The 21,631-nt window shown below is 42.1% G+C and overlaps 1 protein-coding gene across 1 annotated transcript in view; it reads right to left on the bottom strand.

The window, feature by feature from the left end:
* Nucleotides 1-21,631, bottom strand: part of eif3eb (eukaryotic translation initiation factor 3, subunit E, b) — a 150,674-nt gene that overhangs the window by 52,439 nt on the left and 76,604 nt on the right. The window lies entirely within an intron of this gene.

The raw sequence follows: 21,631 nt of genomic DNA on the forward strand, positions 1-21,631 counted from the left end.
TTGACCGTTCCTCAGTCCAAGCCATAATAATGTCTTCAATCCTTTGTACTTTTAATATGCCCTTGAATGGCATCATACACAAGACCTTCTGAAAGCCCAAATATGCCACTTCCATTGGTCTCCCTTTATCTATTAAGTTAGTTACAGCTTCAAAGTGATTTGCCAAACATTATTTCTCCTTCATTAATCCATGGTGACTCGTCAATTATTGAAAATCTCCAGTATTTTATTTATTTTAGATTTCCAGCCTTTGCAGAATTTAGCATTTGGAACATAACGTTTCTCCCCAACCCTCATTCACAATATCCAGGGAATAACCAGCAGAAGAATTCAAAGCAGTTACAGATGAGCTCAAATTTAATGGAAATATTTGTTAAACTTGGCTGCAACCTTACATTTCTTGTTGCAGCCCACCATTGGCATTCAAAATGTTATTTTCCACGTTCTCCTAACCTATCCATAAATCTGTCATTTCCTTCATTGCTCAAAATGCTCAAAGTTAGTAAAGTTGTTCGTTTTTTTAATCTTCAACACCTGGCTTCTATATTGCATCCTTCAGTGCACAGAAAAAGCCCACGGCACTACACAGGGGTTTAATCAAATAAAGAAAAAGCCAATAAACAAAAAGAGCAACATTTCAATACTCAACCAAATTCTTATGCAAAACATGAAAGTAGGTTCAGGTTGGGGCTGGTAGCGGTTTAAGGAAGATTTCACATGTTATAGTCATAGAGTGATACAGCGTGGAAACAGGCCCTTCGGCCCAATTTGCCCACAACGGCCAACATGTCCCAACTACACTAGTTCCACCTGCCCGCATTTGGCCTATATCCCTCCAAACCTGTCCTATCCATGTACCTGTCTAACTGTTTCTTAAATGTTGGGATAGTCCCTGACTCAACTACCTCCCATGGCAGCTTGTTCCATAACCCCAACACCCTCTGTGTGAAAAAGATACCCTCAGATTCCTATTAAATCTTTTCCCCTTTAGTTTAAATCTATGTCCTCAACTCACCAACTCTGGGCAAGAGACTCTGAGCGATCTTCTCTCATGATGTTATACTCCTATTTAAAATTACCCCTCATCCTGCTGCACTCCAAGGAATAGTCCCAGCCTACCCAACCTCTGCTCACAGCCCAGACCCTCTAGTCCTGGCAACATCATCGTAAATCTTCTCTGTACCATTTCCAATTTGACATCTTTCTAATAACATGGTGCCCAGAACTGAACACAATACCCTAAATGCAGCCTCACCAACGTCTTATACAACTGTGACATGACCTCCCAACTTCTATACTCAATACTGACTGATGAAGGTCAATGTGCTAAATGCCTTATTGACCACCATATAAACATAGCACAAAAAGTAAGGAAATTTGTGTTTGGTAGATTATTTCTTTGTTGTAACAATGCTTCTTGGCAATAAATCTTATACCGTTGGAAAGCCTGTTTATTTCCCTTTTAAATGGTGCCACATTTGTAAGGAACATGCATTTGTGAGATGAGCAGCAGAGCTGAGTATATGGGCTGTGCCCATGAAAAATCTGCCAAATCTTCTCTGCCAATGCCAAACAGCTTATTCTGCTGTTGCTATTGACTCTTGTTTTGAGCTTCTGGTACCCCCAGGTGCTGACAATCAGGTGCCTGATTGGCACCTGATTGGCAGCATCTGTGAGCATGGGCCCTGCTACAGTGGTCAGTAGGTGTCTGCTCCAAGAATCGGCATGCCACGTTTGACTGATCTGGATAGGGCCCATGCGATAGGGCAACTTCAAGCTGGTGTTCCGCAAAACCAAGTTGCGGCATTATTTGGAGTGAGCCCTAGTACCATCTCCAAAGTGAAGGCCAATTCCATATAACGGGGGATGTCAGACAGGCCGCGAAATGGGCGTCCCAAGAAGACGACACCCGAAGAAGACCGTTTCCTCATCCTGTCAGCACTTAGGAACCGTAGGCTGTCTTCTACAGATTTGCAGTCAAGGTTTGCAGGACGATATGGCCGACGGCTCTCTGCCCAGATAATTCGGAACAGACTGCACGCAGCCGATCTCCGGTCTCATAGGGCTGCCAGGAGGCCTGCCATGACTGCCCTTCACCGTCAGGCCCGTTTGCGCTGGTGTCGGCAACACGTGCACTGGAACCTGAACATGTGGAGGAACGTTATGTTCAGCGATGAGTCCAGATTCTGCCTACGGCAGTTGGATCATAGGGTCAAAGTGTGGAGAAGACGCGGAGAACGCTATGCTGATTGCTGCACCGATAGTAACATCTTTTGGTGGAGGCAGTGTGATGGTGTGGGGCGGCATCTCCCTCACTGGAAAAACGAGGCTTGTCATCGTTGGAGGCAATCTCAATGCAGAGAGATATCGAGATGAGATTCTGCAACCAGTGGCAATACCATATCTCCACAGTCTGGGACCGAACTCTATCCTCCAAGATGACAATGCTCGCCCCCACAGAGCAGGGTTTCTTAGAGACTACCTCCAGAATTTGGGAGTGGAGAGGATGGAATGGCCTGCCAGCAGTCCTGACCTCAAACCCATTGAACACTTGTGGGATCAGCTTGGGCATGCTGTTCGTGCCAGAGTGACCAACACAATCACGTTGGCTGACTTGCGACAAATGCTGGTTGAACAATGGGATGCCATCCCACAACAGTGTGTGACCAGGCTGGTGACCAGCATGAGGAGAAGGTGCCAGGCTGTTGTGGCTGTGTATGGTTCTTCCACACGCTACTGAAGCTCCTGTTTATTAAATGAATAAATTGTTAAATTGCCAATATGTCTTGTTTCTTCAGACTTCAATCATCCAATCCACCAAACAACACCGAAAAAGAGTCAATGGCAGAATAAGCTGTTTGGCATTGGCAGAGATCTGGCAGATTTTTCATGGGCGCAACCCACATACTCAGCTCTGCTGCTCATCCCACAAATGCATGTTCCTTACAAATGTGGCACCATTTAAAAGGGAAATAAACAGGCTTTCCAACGGTATAAGATTTATTGCCAAGAAGCATTGTTACAACAAATAAATAATCTACCAAACACAAACTTCCTTACTTTTTGTGCTATGTTTATACGACTTACTCCACCTTCAAGGAACCATGCACCTGCACTCCTAGATCCCTCTGCTCCACAACACTCCTCAGAGCCCTTCCATTCATTTTGTAGGTCCATGTTAGACTGAACAAAATGCAACACCTCACATTTCTCTATTAAATTCCATCAAACATTACTCAGCCCATTTGGCCAATTGATCAAGATCTTGCTGCAATTTTTCACAACCATCTTCACTATCTGCAAAACCACTCACTTTTGTATCATCTGCAAAGTTACAAATCTTGCCGTTTTTTGTTTTACATCCAAATCATTGATACAGATGACAAACAGTAACAGGCCCAGCACTGAACCCTGAGACACACCACAAGTCACAGGCCTCCAGTCCGAGAAGCAACCTTCCACCACTCTGCTTCCTTCTATGAAGCCAATTTTTAAATCCATTTAGCTATATCCCCTTGGATCCCATGCGACCTAACCTTCCAGAGCAGCCTACCAAAGAAACCTTGTTGAATGCTTTGCTGAAGCCCATGCATACAACATCCTCAGCTCGGCCCTCATCGATCTTTTTGGTCATATCTTCAAAAGAGACACGACCACCCATGTACAAAACCATGCTGACTATCTCCAATCAGCCCTTATCTGTCTAAATGCCTGTTTATCGTATTCCTCAGATTTATTCACAAAATGCTGGAGTAACTCAGCAGGTCAGGCAGCATCTCGGGAGAGAAGGAATGGGTGACGTTTCGGGTCGAGACCCTCAGTATGTTCTCATAGCAAATAGCAACAAAAAAAAATAGGTGCAGGAGTAGGCCATTCGGCCCTTCGAGTCAGCACCGCCATTCAATATGATCATGGCTGATCATCCAAAATCAGTACCCCGTTCCGGCTTTTCCCCCCATATCCCTTGATTCCCTTAGCCCTAAGAGCTAAATCTAACTCTCTCGTGAAAACAAGTAACTCTCAAGTAACTTTCCAACTCAGATGTTAAGCTCACTGGCCTATAGTTCCCAGCATTTTTCCTGCAGCTCTTCTTGAACAGAGGCACATTTGCCACCCTCGTCTTCCGGCAACTCTCCTGTATTTAAAGACGACTCGTAAATTTCAACGAGGGCTCCTGCAATTTCCCCTCTAGTTTCCCCACAATGTCCTAGGATATATCTGATCAGGCCCTGGAGATGTGTCTTCCTTAATACATGATAGTACCTCTAGCACCTCTTCGACCGTAACACTGGCCGCTCCCAAGACATTTCCATTGACTGCCCCAAGTTCTTCCGTCCTCCTACCTTTCTCCTCGGTAAATACAGAGGAGAAATACTCATTGAGGACCTTGCCCATCTCCTGTGGCTCCACAAAGTGTTGGCCACTTTGATTCCTGAGTTACAAATAAAAACAAAAAATGCTGGAAATACTTGCGTGGAGAGAAAAGAAATAGAATTAACAGGTTAATGAGCAGGTGGAGGAACAAAAGACTGCTTTGCAGGACATCTTCGTTCAGTCCGCAAGGATGACCATGGGCTTCCAGTTAAATGTCGCTTAAATTCTCCATTCACTCCCTTTCTGAATTTGAGCTCCTACACTGTTCTCACAAAACTCAGGGAACAGATTCTCATCTCATATCCAGGCACATTACAATGCATAGAACTTTTCCAGACTTTTCAGTTTGTATCTATCATAAAAGATCACCAATCTGAAAAGTTAACTGAATTTCTTTTCTCTCCTGAGATGTTAGTTGACCTACAAATAGTTCTAGAATTCTCTTTTACTTCACTTGTTCAGCAACTGCAATAATCGGTATCTCAGAATTTACCAGTTTTCTTTTTTCCTCTCCTCTATTCTCAATCATCTACTATTTACATTGCATCAAACAGATCAGCTGTGATTAATAAGCTTTCACTGCAGCGTTTCAGGCATTATCACCACCACTTGTGTCATTTTTGCTTTCCTCGGTCTCCACCCTATTAAACATGCTCCCTTTGTTCTTTCCATCCCTCCATTTTCCCTGCAATTTAAAACATGCATGTTTTCCAACATTTCCTAGTTCTGATTTAAAATCAACCTGAAGATTAACTTTATTTCTATTTACATAGTTGCTGTCTGACATGTTGAAAGTTGAATTTTTTTTTCAAATTTCGAACATCTGCACTTCTTTGTTTTTCTACCACTTTACAGTCCATTTTTAAATCGGTCATTTAAAAAACACATGGATGTGACCAAGTAGATTGAATCTATGTTCATTCAATACGAGGAATGCTTCAGAATGAGATTGCTTCAGTGTTGAAAAGGGCAAATGCAGAAATGTGTTTTGAGTACTGAAAGATCAGTGACATTAGCCATGGTATAAGAAGGCAGAACAAGGTGATACTGGAATTGTCTGAGAGTGTGAAGATTCAAGCATGATGAAAGAAAGCACCGCTTATGGAGGGTGTTCCACCTGCGGAATAGTTTCCCCGAGGGAAGTTATAACATCAGTATGCAACTTGGATTTCAGAGAAATGTACTGTTCACTTTTACCATTAGAATCTCAGAATGAGAGACAAGCCTAACGGCTGTTGATGCTAACTAAATTCAATAACATAAATGATTTGAAATACACTAATCGAGTGATTACTTTTCAGTGGGTGCCTCTGGGATCCTTGCTTATCACCAACTGTTAAAATTACATTATTTTGCTGTAGATTAAAATGCTGTCATTTGCTTAACATTCTAAATATTTAATACATCACAAGGCAGAAATGAGACTTTATTGAAGTGTAACAAAGATTCAATAAGTATACATTACAAAGTACAGAAATTAATGTACAATATTGAGAAATGTTATGGCAGTTATAAATTGAAATATTGAACCAATGCATGATTTCATTTGTTACATGCAGTGCAACATTACAGATATTGCAGAGTTTATTTTGTTAAACAATAGAAAAATCTTTGTAAGTTATTGTTTAAAGGCAATGACTACTTGCAGTGCTGTCACTGAAGTTTCAGAATAGTGTGGACTGTGCTACTAATTGCTTAAAAATAACCCCCCAAACTATCAATATTCATTAGTACAGGCTCATATGGGGTTCAGGTGGCTCACATCCTCTGTGTACTTAGAAGACAGTTGAGTTTGCAATAGCAATTTTTTTTTCCTCCTCCAGGAAACATGTTTGCCAGCCACACCCAGACCAGGAATTACTGCCATGTGCTCCATACAGGCAGTCATGGAGCAGTCTTACACTGACCACGTTTGAAAGGAAATATTCTGATAAATAAATTTTATAAAGGAGCTTCCCAGGTATTGTAGAAAACAAAAATACAATCCATCAAATTGGCCAAATACAAATATTTATTTTCGCATATGAGTTTTTACAGCATACCACTAGCGAGTGTTATCAACTTTCACTCAGAGGGTGGCGGGTATATAACATATAACATATAACAACTACAGCATGGAAACAGGCCTGTCCGGCCCTACCAGTCCACGCCGACCATTCTCCCTGACCTAGTCTCATCTACCTGCACTCAGACCATAACCCTCTAATCCCCTCCTATCCATATACCTATCCAATTTACTCTTAAATAATAAAATCGAGCCAGCCTCCACCACTTCCACCGGAAGCCCATTCCATACAGCCACAACCCTCTGAGTAAAGAAGTTCCCCCTCATGTTACCCCTAAACCTTTGTCCCTCAATTCTGAAGCTATGTCCCCTTGTTGGAATCTTCCCCACTCTCAAAGGGAAAAGCCTACCCACGTCAACTCTGTCCGTCCCTCTCAAAATTTTAAAAACCTCTATCAAGTCCCCCCTCAACCTTCTACGCTCCAAAGAATAAAGACCCAACCTGTTCAACCTCTCTCTGTAGCCTAAGTGCTGAAACCCAGGCAACATTCTAGTAAATCTCCTCTGTACCCTCTCCATTTTGTCGACATCCTTCCTATAATTTGGCGACCAGAACTGCACACCATACTCCAGATTCGGCCTCACCAATGCCCTGTACAATTTCAACATTACATCCCAACTTCTATACTCGATGCTCTGATTTATAAAGGCAAACATACCAAACGCCTTCTTCACCACCCTATCCACATGAGATTCCACCTTCAGGGAACAATGCACAGTTATTCCCAGATCCCTCTGTTCCACTGCATTCCTCAATTCCCTACCATTTACCCTGTACGTCCTATTTTGATTTGTCCTACCAAAATGCAGCACCTCACACTTATCAGCATTAAACTCCATCTGCCATCTTTCAGCCCACCCTTCCAAAAGGCCCAAGTCTCTCTGTAGACTTTGAAAATCTACCTCACTATCAACTACTCCACCTATCTTAGTATCATCTGCATATTTACTAATCCAATTTGCCACACCATCATCCAGATCATTAATGTAAATGACAAACAACAGTGGACCCAACACAGATCCTTGGGGCACTCCACTAGACACTGGCCTCCAACCTGACATACAATTGTCAACCGTTACCCTCTGGTATCTCCCATTCAGCCATTGTTGAATCCATCTTGCAACCTCACTATTAATACCCAACGATTTAACCTTCTTAATCAACCTTCCATGTGGAACCTTGTCAAATGCCTTACTGAAGTCCATATAGACAACATCCACAGCCTTGTCCTTATCAATTTCCCTGGTAACCTCTTCAAAAAATTCAAGAAGATTAGTCAAACATGACCTTCCAGGCACAAATCCATGTTGACTGTTTCTAATCAGGCCTTGATTATCCAAATAATTATATATATTGTCCCCAAGTATCTTTTCCATTAATTTTCCCACCACAGACGTCAAACTAATTGGTCTATAATTGCTAGGTTTACTTTTAGAACCTTTTTTAAACAAAGGCACAACATGCGCAATGCGCCAATCTTCCGGCACCATCCCTGTTTCTAATGACGTTTGAAATATTTCCGTCATAGCCCCTGCTATTTCTGCACTAACTTCCCTCAATGTCCTAGGGAATATCCTATCAGGACCTGGAGACTTATCCACTTTTATATTCTTCAAAAGTGTCCGTACCTCCTCTTCTTTAATCCTCCTAATTTCCATCACTACTCTACTTGTTTCGCTTACCTCACATAATTCAATATCCTTCTCCTCGGTAAATACCGAAGAAAAGAAATTGTTTAATATCTCCCCCATTTCTTCCGGCTCAGCACATAGCTGTCCACTCTGACTCTCTAATGGACCAATTTTATCCCTCACTATCCTTTTGCTATTGACATATCTGTAGAACCCCTTGGGGTTTACTTTTACATTACTTGCCAAAGCAGCCTCATATCTTTTTTTCGCTTTTCTAATTTCCTTTTTAAGATTCCTTTTACATTCTTTATATTCCTCAAGAACCTCATTTACTCCCTGCCGCTTATATTTATTGTATATCTCCCTCTTTTTCCGAACCAAGTGTCCAATTTCCCTGGAAAACCACGGCTCTTTCAAATTATTATTCTTTCCTTTCCACCGAACAGGGATATAAAGACTCTGTACTCTCAAAATTTCACCTTTAAATATCCTCCATTTCTCTATTATATCCTTTTCATAAAACAACAATTTCCATTTCACTCCTTTTAAATCCTTTCTCATCTCCTCAAAATTAGCCTTTCTCCAATCCAAAATCTCAACCCTTGGTCCAGATTTGACCTTCTCCATAATGATATTGAAACTAATGGCATTATGATCACTAGACCCAAAGTGCTCCTCAACACATACCTCCGTCACCTGACCCATCTCATTTCCTAACAGGAGGTCCAACACTGCCCCTTCTCTGGTAGGCACCTCTACGTATTGCTGCAAAAAACTATCCTGCACACATTTTACAAACTCCAAACCATCCAGCCCTTTAACAGAATGTGATTCCCAGTCTATATATGGAAAATTGAAATCACCCACAATCACCACTCTGTGCTTACTACTAATATCTGCTATCTCCTTACATATTTGCTCTTCCAATTCTCGTTCCCTATTTGGCGGTCTATAATACACCCCTATAAGTGTTGCTAAACCTTTCTCATTTCTGAGTTCCACCCAAACAGCCTCCTTAATCGAGCCTTCTAGTCTGTCCTGCCAAAGCACTGCTGTGATATCCTCCCTGACAAGCAATGCAACACCCCCACCTCTTGCCCCTCCGATTCTATCACATCTGAAACAATGAAATCCTGGAATATTTAATTGCCAATCGCAACCCTCCTGCAACCATGTTTCACTGATCGCCACAACATCATACTTCCAGATGTCAATCCAGGCTCTAAGCTCATCCACCTTTCTTACAATGCTCCTAGCATTAAAATATACACATTTAAGGGACCCATCATTTCTTATTCTCAGTTTATTTCTTTTCCCTTCTTTCTCTCCTACATATTGGGTCTGAGTGTTTCCCTTTTCTGCCTCCTGCCTCACACACTGCCTATTAGCTATCTGTGTTTGAGTCCCTCCCCCCAACCGTACTAGTTTAAAGTCTCCGCAGTTATTTTAGCAAATCTCCCCGCCAGGATATTGGTTCCCCTCGGGTTCAGATGCAACCCGTCCTTTTTGTACAGGTCATACTTCCCCTAGAAGAGGTCCCAATGATCCAGAAACTTGAAACCCTGCTCCCTGCACCAGTTCCTCAGCCACGTATTTATCCTCCACCTCACTCCATTCCTATTCTCACTATCGCGTGGCACAGGCAGTAAGCCTGAGATTATTACTTTGGAAGTCCTTTTTTTTAAACTCTCTTCCTAGCCCCCTGAATTCTCCTTTCAGGACCTCTTCCCTTATCCTACCTATATTGTTGGTACCTATATGTACCACGACCTCTGGCTCCTCTCCCTCCCCTTTCAGGATATCCTGGACACGCTCAGACACATCCCGGACACCGGCACCAGGGAGGCAAACCACCATCCGGGTCTCCCGACTGCGTCCATAGAAACGCCTATCTGACCCCCTCACTATAGAGTCCCCTATTACTACTGCTCTCCTCTTCCTTTCCCTACCCTTCTGAGCAACAGGGCCGGACTCCTTGCCAGAGGCCCCGGCACCGTCGTTGCCCCCAGGTAGGCTGTCCCCCCCAACAGTACTTAAACAGGAGTACTTATTTCCAAGGGGTACAGCCACCGGGGTACTCCCTAGTCCCTGCCTCTGTTCCTTGCCCCCCCTAACAGTGACCCACTTGTCTACCTCCCGTGGTCTAGGAGTGACCACCTCTCTGTAACTCCTATCTATAACCTCCTCACTCTCCCTGATCAGACGGAGGTCATGGAATGAGCTTCCAGAGAAAGTAGTTGAATCAGGTACAATAATAACATTTAAAAGACACTTGGACAGGTACACTGATAAGAAAGGTTTAGCGGGATAATAGGTCAAACAAGACTAGCTTAGATGGGGCACCTTGGTCGGCTTGGAAGAGTTGGGCCAAAGGGCCTATTTCCATGCTGTATGACTCTATAACTAAAGTAAAGATAACACACAAATACTGTATTCCAGTCTACTCATGTTTCACACCAAGGCCACTGTCCCCTTCTTTCCTGAATAGAATTGCTATAGCACAGTAAAAATGGTGCAGAGCTCATGGAATATATGCTGTTTTATATGCTGGAATATATGCTGGTTTATATGCTGGAATATATGCTGGCTTTCTGGAAGAAGCAGTTATTCTTTTTTCACCATAAACTTGCAAATGATTGCCCCTTGAGTATCTATCATGTTCCTTTTAAAGCCCGAACCATATCTACTTCTGCCACCAAAGGCTACAGCACACAACGATTGCAGGTTCAAAGGTAAGGGCACACTCATCCTTCATGTAGGAGGACGGGCAACACTTAGCTGAAAAGAGGCTCAAAATACAACAAATCTGAACAACGATTTACGTGCCAAATCATAACTGGCAACAGAGTCAGATGGACCAAGTAACACTCGTCGATGTTTAACAGGCCCCAAAGGATTAGATTTCCATCAATACTTCTGCAGAGAATGAGATCATGGTTCACATTTTACAATACAATAAGTCAGATGATTGTTGAGCACTGTACTTTCTTCTAAGTGCACTTTAAAGATTAGAAAACTGAATATACAAGTGAACGCGAGCATGAATATATAATCGTCAAAGGAAACTAGCCAAACCCCAAACACCAATTTAATTAAACTTCAGGTTCTACAGAGTTGAAGATGTAGTTTGCTTAAGAGTACAATGTATTTTTACTTTCCTTTTCGGCAAAAATAGAGCATAATACGACAAAGGAAAGTGAAACTTTCAAAAAAAGGGCGACACAAACCCTGCCTAGTATGCAGGGACATGTATACTCAAGAAGCTTGACACCATCCAGCACAAAGCAGGCCAACTGATTGGTACCACATACACCATTCGACAATAAACTAAGCTAATTTCCCCCAACACCACCATTCCAGAGTGCAGGTTTTACCAAATGCAGTTAAAAACATATATCCTTAAAGCACCTCCCATAACCAAGAACTTCAACCAAGGAGGCAAGAGTTTGAGGTATATTACAAAAACACCACCACTTGCACATACCCCATCATCATGTGGCTTTAAACTAAGTAGTGGGGGGGAGGGATTGACAAATTGTGAATATGAAGATGAGGTAAAAAAAAAGGGAATACAGGAGATATTGCAAAAGACTCTCGGAAGAATGGGAACAGAAGTTCTAGAGGGGAAAAGAAATTAAGGGCAGGGCCAATTGTGACCGATGTGAGAGGGGAGGTGAATACAGAAGTTAAAGTGTTGTACTTAAATGCGCGTAGTATAAAAAATAAAGTGGATGAGCTTGAGGCTCAGTTAGTCATGGGCAAGTATGATGTTGTAGGGATCACTGAGACATGGCTACAAGAGGACCAGGGCTGGGAACTGAATATTCAGGGGTACACAACGTATAGAAAAGACAGACAGGTGGGCAGAGGGGGTGGGGTTGCTCTGATGGTAAGGAATGATATTCATTCCCTTGCAAGGGGTGACATAGAATCAGGAGATGTTGAATCAGTATGGATAGAAATGAGAAATTGTAAGGGTAAAAAGACCCTAATGGGAGTTATCTATAGGCCCCCAAACAGTAGCCTCGACATAGAGTGCAAGTTGAATCAGGAGATAAAATTGGCGTGTCAAAAATGTAATGCTACGGTGGTTATGGGAGATTTCAACATGCAGGTAGACTGGGAAAATCAGGTTGGAAATGGACCCCAGGAAAGAGAGTTTGTAGAATGCCTTCGAGATGGATTCTTAGAACAGCTTGTACTGGAGCCTACCAGGGAGAAGGCAATTCTGGATTTAGTGTTGTGTAATGATCCTGATCTGATAAGGGGACTAGAGGTAAAAGAGCCATTAGGAGGCAGTGATCACAACATGATAAGTTTTACTCTGCAAATGGAAAGGCAGAAGGGAAAATCGGAAGTGTCGGTATTACAGTATAGCAAAGGGGATTACAGAGGCATGAGGCAGGAGCTGGCCAAAATTGACTGGAAGGAGGCCCTAGCAGGGAAGACGGTAGAACAGCAATGGCAGGTATTCCTGGGAATAATGCAGAGGTTGCAGGATCAATTTATTCCAAAGAGGCAGAAAGACTCTAAGGGGAGTAAGAGACACCTGTGGCTGACAAGGGAAGTCAGGGACAGCATAAAAATTAAGGAGAGGAAGTATAACATAGCAAAGAAGAGTGGGAACACAGAGGATTGGGACTCTTTTAAAGAGCAACAAAAGTTAACTAAAAAGGCAATACGGGGAGAAAAGATGAGGTACGAGGGTAAACTAGCCAATAATATAAAGGAGGATAGCAAAAGTTTTTTTAGGTACGTGAAGAGGAAAAAAATAGTCAAGGCAAATGTGGGTCCCTTGAAGACAGAAACAGGGGAATTTATTATGGGGAACAAAGAAATGGCAGACGAGTTAAACCGTTACTTTGGATCTGTCTTCACTGAGGAAGATACACACAATCTCCCAAATGTTCTAGGGGCCGGAGAACCTAGGGTGATGGAGGAACTGAAGGAAATCCACATTAGGCAGGAAATGGTTTTGGGTAGACTGATGGGACTGAAGGCTGATAAATCCCCAGGGCCTGATGGTCTGCATCCCAGGGTACTTAAGGAGGTGGCTCTAGAAATAGTGGAAGCATTGGAGATCATTTTTCAATGTTCTATAGATTCAGGATCAGTTCCGGTGGATTGGAGGATAGCAAATGTTACCCCACTTTTTAAGGAGGGAGAGAGAAAACGGGTAATTATAAACCAGTTAGTCTGACATCAGTGGTGGGGAAGATGCTGGAGTCAATTATAAAAGACGAAATTGCTGAGCATTTGGATAGCAGTAACGGGATCATTCCGAGTCAGCATGGATTTACGAAGGGGAAATCATGCTTGACAAATCTACTGGAATTTTTTGAGGATGTAACTAGGAAAATTGACAGGGGAGAGTCAGTGGATGTGGTGTACCTCGACTTCCAGAAAGCCTTCGACAAGGTACCACACAGGAGATTAGTGGGCAAAATTAGGGCGCATGGTATTGGGGGTAGGGTACTGACATGGATAGAAAATTGGTTGACAGACAGAAAGCAAAGAGTGGGGATAAATGGGTCCCTTTCGGAATGGGAGGCAGTGACCAGTGGGGTACCGCAAGGTTCGGTGCTGGGACCCCAGCTATTTACGATATACATTAATGACTTAGACGAAGGGATTAAAAGTAGCATTAGCAAATTTGCAGATGATACTAAGCTGGGGGGTAGTGTGAATTGTGAGGAAGATGCAATAAGGCTGCAGGATGACTTGGACAGGTTGTGTGAGTGGGCGGATACATGGCAGATGCAGTTTAATGTAGATAAGTGTGAGGTTATTCACATTGGAAGTAAGAATAGAAAGGCAGATTATTATCTGAATGGTGTCAAGTTAGGAGGAGGGGGAGTTCAACGAGATCTGGGTGTCCTAGTGCATCAGTCAATGAAAGGAAGCATGCAGGTACAGCAGGCAGTGAAGAAAGCCAATGGAATGTTGGCCTTCGTAACAAGAGGAGTTGAGTATAGGAGCAAAGAGGTCCTTCTACAGTTGTACCGGGCCCTGGTGAGACCGCACCTGGAGTACTGTGTGCAGTTTTGGTCTCCAAATTTGAGGAAGGATATTCTTGCTATGGAGGGCGTGCAGCGTAGGTTCACTAGGTTAATTCCCGGAATGGCGGGACTGTCGTATGTTGAAAGGCTGGAGCGATTGGGCTTGTATACACTGGAATTTAGAAGGATGAGGGGGGATCTTATTGAAACATACAAGATAATTAGGGGATTGGACACATTAGAGGCAGGAAACATGTTCCCAATGTTGGGGGAGTCCAGAACAAGGGGCCACAGTTTAAGAATAAGGGGTAGGCCATTTAGAACGGAGATGAGGAAGAACTTTTTCAGTCAGAGAGTGGTGAAGGTGTGGAATTCTCTGCCTCAGAAGGCAGTGGAGGCCAGTTCGTTGGATGCTTTCAAGAGAGAGCTGGATAGAGCTCTTAAAGATAGCGGAGTGAGGGGGTATGGGGAGAAGGCAGGAACGGGGTACTGATTGAGAGTGATCAGCCATGATCGCATTGAATGGCGGTGCTGGCTCAAAGGGCTGAATGGCCTACTCCTGCACCTATTGTCTATTGTCTATTGTCTATCATGCACATCATCCTGGCCTGAAAATAACCTGTTCTTTCATTGTTGCTGATTCTAAATCCTGAAGCCCCTTCCCAACAGCATAATGCGGAAAGGACTGCAATGATGAAGATGGCAGTTCACTACCTCCTTGAAAGCAATTAAGAAAAGCCTTGACAGCTATGTCCATTCAGAAATAAACGAGAACATTTAGAAGCTTGATGCATGTTGATTTTCAGAACCCAGTCGGCAGGCTTCGGGGAGGGGGGGGGATGGATGGTAAAAGTTGACTGTGCATATGCCACCCAAACCCATCCACTCAGTCGCTCCACCAGTTGAATTTGGTTCCACAGCATTTACCCAGTTACTTGGTTACTTGCCCTCCCAGTTTGTATGGCAAAAAAACAGAAGAAACAAGCCTAACAGACTCAATAGTTTCAGTCATTGTTGCTGGGCCCAACGAGAGAGACAGTACCAGAGAACAGTATTGATTATGAACTCTGCCCCAGCTGCAGGTGGCAATACAAAACACAATGGTTCAGATTTATTCCTTGGTCTGTTTATACAACTCTCTCAACATGGACAATGCAAAAGTTTTCTATAAAATCTTAATGCCTTTTCATGAAATCTGTCTGGTTAAAACACCAGCCCTTGAAGACTTGAGAATTTATTAAATTTGCACAAATAAATAAACAACAATCCATATGAAAGGGCAACAAAGGTTACAGACACTGTCAACACAAAGTGCTTGGGTCCTTGCATCAACATGCTGTCTGCCAATGCCAAATTATCCAAGTCTAATATTTTAAACACAAAGGATTTAAGCCAAGTATTAAGTTGGTCAAACAATGGGAGGTTAGTCTAATAAACAGCTGAGGAACATTGCATCAGATGAAGTTGAAGGACAGAAGTGTAATGTTACAAGGGATCAGCACTATAACACGAGTGATGTAATAAGGACACATTATTTCTTGTAATATTACCCAAATAATTTAATACTTCAGTTGCTGCAGAACAGATTGACTAACACAGACAGTATTGTTTTCTAACCCTTTCACCATATCTGATACACAATCTACACATAAAATAAAGCTTGATCGGCACGTAATGAAGCAATGTCACCAAGATTCAAAGCTACAGATTTTTTAATTAATTGAAAGTCTGTGTTATGGTTGTGCAATTATTAAAGGAGTTTACAAACTGGCCCTTCAACATCTTTCATTTTTATAATTGTTTACTGATAATCAAACCTCTGATGTCTTTCAATAAAAATAAAAGGTTTTCCAGAATTTTCTCTTCATCACGACTCAATACCAAAAAGGTACAAATCAACAGGTCAAGTGTTGAGCAGCCTTGGACATCGTTTTCTGTGGTTTCATTCCAGAAAGTTCTCTGCAAATATTTACACTGGACTCTTGCTATTCCATATCACATCAATCTCTTTGACCAATTTTCTACTCTCCTCAAACTTCACTTGCCCAAAAACATTGCTGCTTATATTTCAATTGTCCATCATTCAATATTCACTGACCTCCACTGGCTCTTCCAGAAGCCCTATCTCTAGTTTTAAAATCACATTCTTGAGATTAAATACCTCATTTCCTACCATCGTCAACCTTTTTTAAACCTCAGATCATTATAATTTTGACTCCTTGCATGTCCCTTATTTCTTTCCATTGACAACTGGACAATTAGCAGCTGAAACTCTCTCCTCTGGATTAACCTTCCAAACCTCCTCATCTTCCTTTAAAAAAAATCTTTAATTCCTACTTCTGCGACCAAGTTTTGCTCATATCTTCCATCCAGCAAGTGTCATATTGTGTGTGATGCATAACATGGAGTGTTACACTACAACATGCAGAAATTTGCAGAACTGCAGAAGGTTAGAGTGCTTTGGATTTGACTAATAGTGCAAAATAGTCATACAGTATGGAAACAGGCCCTTCAGCCCAATTTACCCATGCCGACCAGGATGCCCCATCTACAAAGATTCCTGCCGCATCGGGTCCATATCCTTCTAAACCTTTCCTATTCACGTAGCTGAACAAATCTCCAAATCAAAATGGTAACAATTTTTTGTGGGCACTTAAACTGGAGAAGGATCCTTCATAGTTGCTCCTGGTCAAAAGAGACTTGGTGAGGACAAGGAAAGGCAAGAACAGTGATTGATGCTGCTTTTTACACATACTGAGTAATGAACATTATGCCCTTGAGCTTCTTCACAGGCAGAATCCTCCCTGCGACCCTGAATCTTTAGCTACTGAGAAGAAGCAGTTAAGAATCCGTTTAATAATTTTGCCATGGCAGACATCATTATTTCAACTGGACTTGCCTCCTTTCTTGATTACCGTGTCTTTGAAGTTCTCTGGCATGTTCTTCATTCCCAGATGTGGGAGATACGTTCATGTGTTTCTGCCAGAAGCTGTTCTCTGCCATATTTTATTACTTCAGCAGAGATTTTGCCTGCTCTAGTCCATTTTTCAACATATGCATGGCCTTTCCAATCAATTGCTGAGCTGTTGTTGCAATAAGGTTAAGGCGGAAAGAGATGAAATCAAGGAAACATGCATTGAGGAGTCATGGTTAAGAAGTGCTCCATGAAGCATGCACTGAGCTCATCATAATTCTTGAGAAGTTTTCCTGTATTCTTGCCTCTCAGCTGGATAGGACCATAATCATCAGATGGAGGTGGCAAAACTGATGTCATGGTTGTCTGCCAACAGTTGGATCTCTTACAGTTATTCTATCCGCTGACTGTTCTGAAAAGAATGAGTTAATATTCTATATTTACAGAAACTCAGGGACAACAGTACAAGTAATAAACAAACCGCTGGAGGAACTCAGCAGATCGAGCAACATCTGCGCGGGGAAGGAATAGTCAGTTTCAGACCCGAAATGTCGACATTTCCCTTCTCCCTCACATGCAACGTAGCCTGCCGAGTTCCTCCAGCAGATTGTTTGTTGCTCCAAATTCCAACACCTGTATTCTGTTGTGTCTCCAATACTAGTAAGAGGGATGATTGGTCTACCTTAAGCACAAAGTGCTGGAGTAACTCAGCAGGACAGGCAGCATCTCTGGAGAACACAGATAGGTGACGTTTTGGGTCGAGACCCTTCATCTGAGTACCCTATAGAGATGCTGCCTAACCTGTTGAATTACCACCTCACCTTGTGTCATTTTGTGTAGTAACCAGCAACACAGTTCTTTGTTTTTACATGCTTGGTCTACCTTGCTGTACAAAGCCAGTCTATTCCTTACAGTAATATTCAACGAGTTTCCGATTGTAAAAATGCAAGAAAAGAAAACAAAGATGCTTTACATTACTTCATGTAGGTGTGAAATAGCTGGAATTAAAAGCATTTCCTCTGGTCATTTAAAAATAGATTCAGTGAGGCCATGATCTCTGGAAAAGGAGGCAGAATGAAAATGTTATACAAGATGTTCTCCTTGATGCATAATCACAACATTCATGGAATAGGAATGAGAAACATGGACTTTGCATGTGCAATGGTATGATATGCTATATTGCTGACCACGGTGTGTGTCGAAAAAAAGATATGCTAATGCATGGAATAACTTCCAGAGCTACTTTTGCCACAGATCAAAAGCTGGCTTTGGCCGACAATACAAAGATTACTAAAGCAGTTATGTAACAGATAAGTAACAGAAGGCAAATCAGGTGGATAGGTCGAGATGACTTTGGAGAAATTCCATCAATCTTAGATAGAAATAACAAAACTATACAAATTATAAATAGCAGTTCAACATCAAATGCTGAAAATAGGGTGTCCTAATGGATTGGAATATTGGGTACAAGCGTTCTACATTTTATAATAACTGCTCTTATTCAATACCTACAGGAGCTGCATGAAGCTCCGCAAATGACTGGAATGTCAAAAGACAGAATCCAAAGCCATAAATTTCCATATTGTACATTCGGAAGAAGTTTCATCATGTTTTACATCTATTTCACAATAGAGTATTCCTTTTCATTAGAAATTCAATTTGGACCATCTGTCTTCACAGAATAAATCAAAATCTTTCAGCATTTTTACGAAGAGAGTAAACAATATTCTTAAAGTACCTACGACCTATTTTGGGATTCGAACGAGGCATGATGAGAAAAAAATGTTCTTGAATTCAAAAATATGTACTTTCCTCTTGGTTCCAAATATTTCAGGCAGACATACATAAAAAAGGAATGAAACTATAATTTTTCCTCAAGAGTGTTCAAGTTGCTTCTGCTGCATTTTAATCTTATTATAAATGTGCATTATTTCCTTATTACAGCATGTTGCAGAAAACAAAGGTTGTAGTAGATGGTGAGTCATCACAACAATCTCCAGTTGAGTCTGGGGTGCCACAGGGGTGTTGGGACCCTTGCTGTTCTTGATCTACATCAATGATCTGTCTTCGAGAGTGAGACTCTTTGCAGACGACTGTATTGTGTACCGAGAGATCAAAGCTGCTGAAGATGCCAAGGTTCTTCAAAATGACATAAACAATCTTTGCAATTGGGAAACCATTTCGCAAATGGTTTCAATTACACCAAATGCTTTTCCATGAGAGTTACTCATAAAGTCAAGCCGATCATAATGGATTGGAATACTGGGTACAAGCGTTCTACATTTTATAATAACTGCTCTTATTCAATACCTACAGGAGCTGCATGAAGCTCCGCAAATGACTGGAATGTCAAAAGACAGAATCCAAGATGGGAGACAACCTGCTTAAAGAAGTTGATCACCATCCATACATGGGAGCTGAACTAACATCTGGCTTAGCCTGGAACAGACATATAAACCAGATTGCCACAAAAGCAAACAGAACTTTGGGCCTTCTCCGGAGAAATTTATCCAGTTGTGACAAACCAACAAAGGAGGTAGCGTACAAAACACTTGTCCGCTCACTGTTGGAATATCTCCAGACAATATGGGACCCTCACCAGAAAAATAACATTGACACCCTTGACAACGTTCAGAGGCGTGCAGCACGGTTTATTAGTAACGATTACTCAAGACAGTCCAGCGTCTCCGATATGGCTGGAAGTCGCTGGAGTCAAGACGCACCAAAGCCCGCTTATGTACTGTCTACAAAGAGACTCATGGCATCATTCCCAGTAACATCTCTCACTTTATTCAATCCAATACCCATAAAATTCACAAGACAGTCCTCAGGTCACTTCATTTATACTAGAATTAGACCAAACAAAAATAGCTACCAACAGTCACTATATCTATGGACTATCCCAGAGTGGAACATTCTTCCCGACAACACCTTGGTGTGCACCAACCTTGTCACTCTTCAAGTGACAACTCGACAGCTTGGACATGGATCATCTCACCAAACTTGCCAACATAAAAATCTAAATGACCTTTTTGCAACCAGTACCCACGCGAGCGAAACCTGCACGAGATAGCCCAGCTGTTGGTGGTTGTGCAGCAGAAAACAGAAACAAAACAGGCATTTATTTTCTCACTGGCCAATGCAGCCCAATCAATTCTGTACATTTATTGGCTTTTCAGGATTGCACTGTTTTATACAAGACTTAAAATAGCGCTAAGATTTTTAATCCTTCCACCCTTTCCCTACATTTTGCTTTACATATCAGTATGTGTTTGTAGTGACAATGGACTCCCCGCAGTTCCAGTGAGTTTGGCATCTGATTTTCTCTCTTTCCCTTCCTTTCTGACTGTTAAAGATAACACATTCAGACCAGCTCAGCTCTTTATGTCACTCAAAACCTTTCTTTAAAAATCATCTCATATACAGCTTCATGTGCAGAGAGACCTTGTGGTGCAATTCCAGAGCTCCCTGAAACAAGCAACATAGGTGGGTAGAGTAGCAAAAAAGGTATTGGGCATTCTTGCCTTCATAAGCAAAGTACAAAGGTTGGGATGTCATGTAACCCAAATGATTCGTCAGGTAGCAATGGATTATCATGTACAGTTCTGCTTACCATACTCCAGGAAGGGTGATAGCAAAGGAGAGAGTGCTGAAGAGATTCAGGAGGATGTTGTCTGGCACAGAGGGCTGTTTATACAAGGAGAGATTGGAAATGCTGGGTTTATTCTCATTGGAATGAAGGAGGCTGAAGGATAATGTTACAGAGGTTTATAAATTAAGAGAGGCATATATAGGATAGATGGTCAATCTTTTTTGCAAGGCAGTAGGGGGCACAGGATTAAAGTGAGCAATTAAAATGAGATCTGAGGGGCAGGTTTTTCCACACAGATGGTGGTGAATATCTGGAATTAGCTACCTGTGGGGGACCTGGGAGCAGAGGTATGTGAAGAGGCAAAAAATAGTTAAGACAAATGTGGGTCCCTTGAAGACAGAAGCAGGTGAATTTATTATGGGGAACAAGGAAATGGCAGACGAGTTGAACAGGTACTTTGGATCTGTCTTCACAAAGGAAGACACAAACAATCTCCCAGATGTACTAGTGGACAAAGGTCCTAGGGTGATAGAAAAACTGAAGGAAATTCACATTTGACCTTCAAAAGTCATCAATTCCTTTTCCTCCACAGATGCTGCTGAATCTACAGAATTCCTATAGCATCTTGTTGTTCCAGATTTCAGCATCTGCATTCTCTTGCGAGTACATTTAACAGACATTTAGACAAGCATTGGAATAGTCATGGCATAGAAAAATACCGACCTAATGCAGGTAAAGGAATTAGTACAGAAAGACAAAAAGGTAGGTGTGGACATCTTGAACTAAAAGGACAATTTCTGTGTTATACAGTTCAGATCATCAAGGTTGAACAAAATATATTAAAACTCCGTTGCAGAGTATACATCCGCTGTTCCAGATGTGGACTCCTCTTTATGGGCGAGACCAAGAGTAGACTGGGTGATCGTTTTGCTGAATACCTTCGCTCAGTCTGCCTCGGCCTACGCCATCTCGGTTGCCAAACAGTTTAACCACCCCTCCCATTCTCATACTGACCCTTCCGTCCTGGGCTTCCTCAACTGTCAGAGTGAGGCCAA

Source organism: Rhinoraja longicauda, chromosome 4, assembly GCF_053455715.1.
Source record: "Rhinoraja longicauda isolate Sanriku21f chromosome 4, sRhiLon1.1, whole genome shotgun sequence".
NCBI lineage: Eukaryota > Metazoa > Chordata > Chondrichthyes > Rajiformes > Arhynchobatidae > Rhinoraja > Rhinoraja longicauda.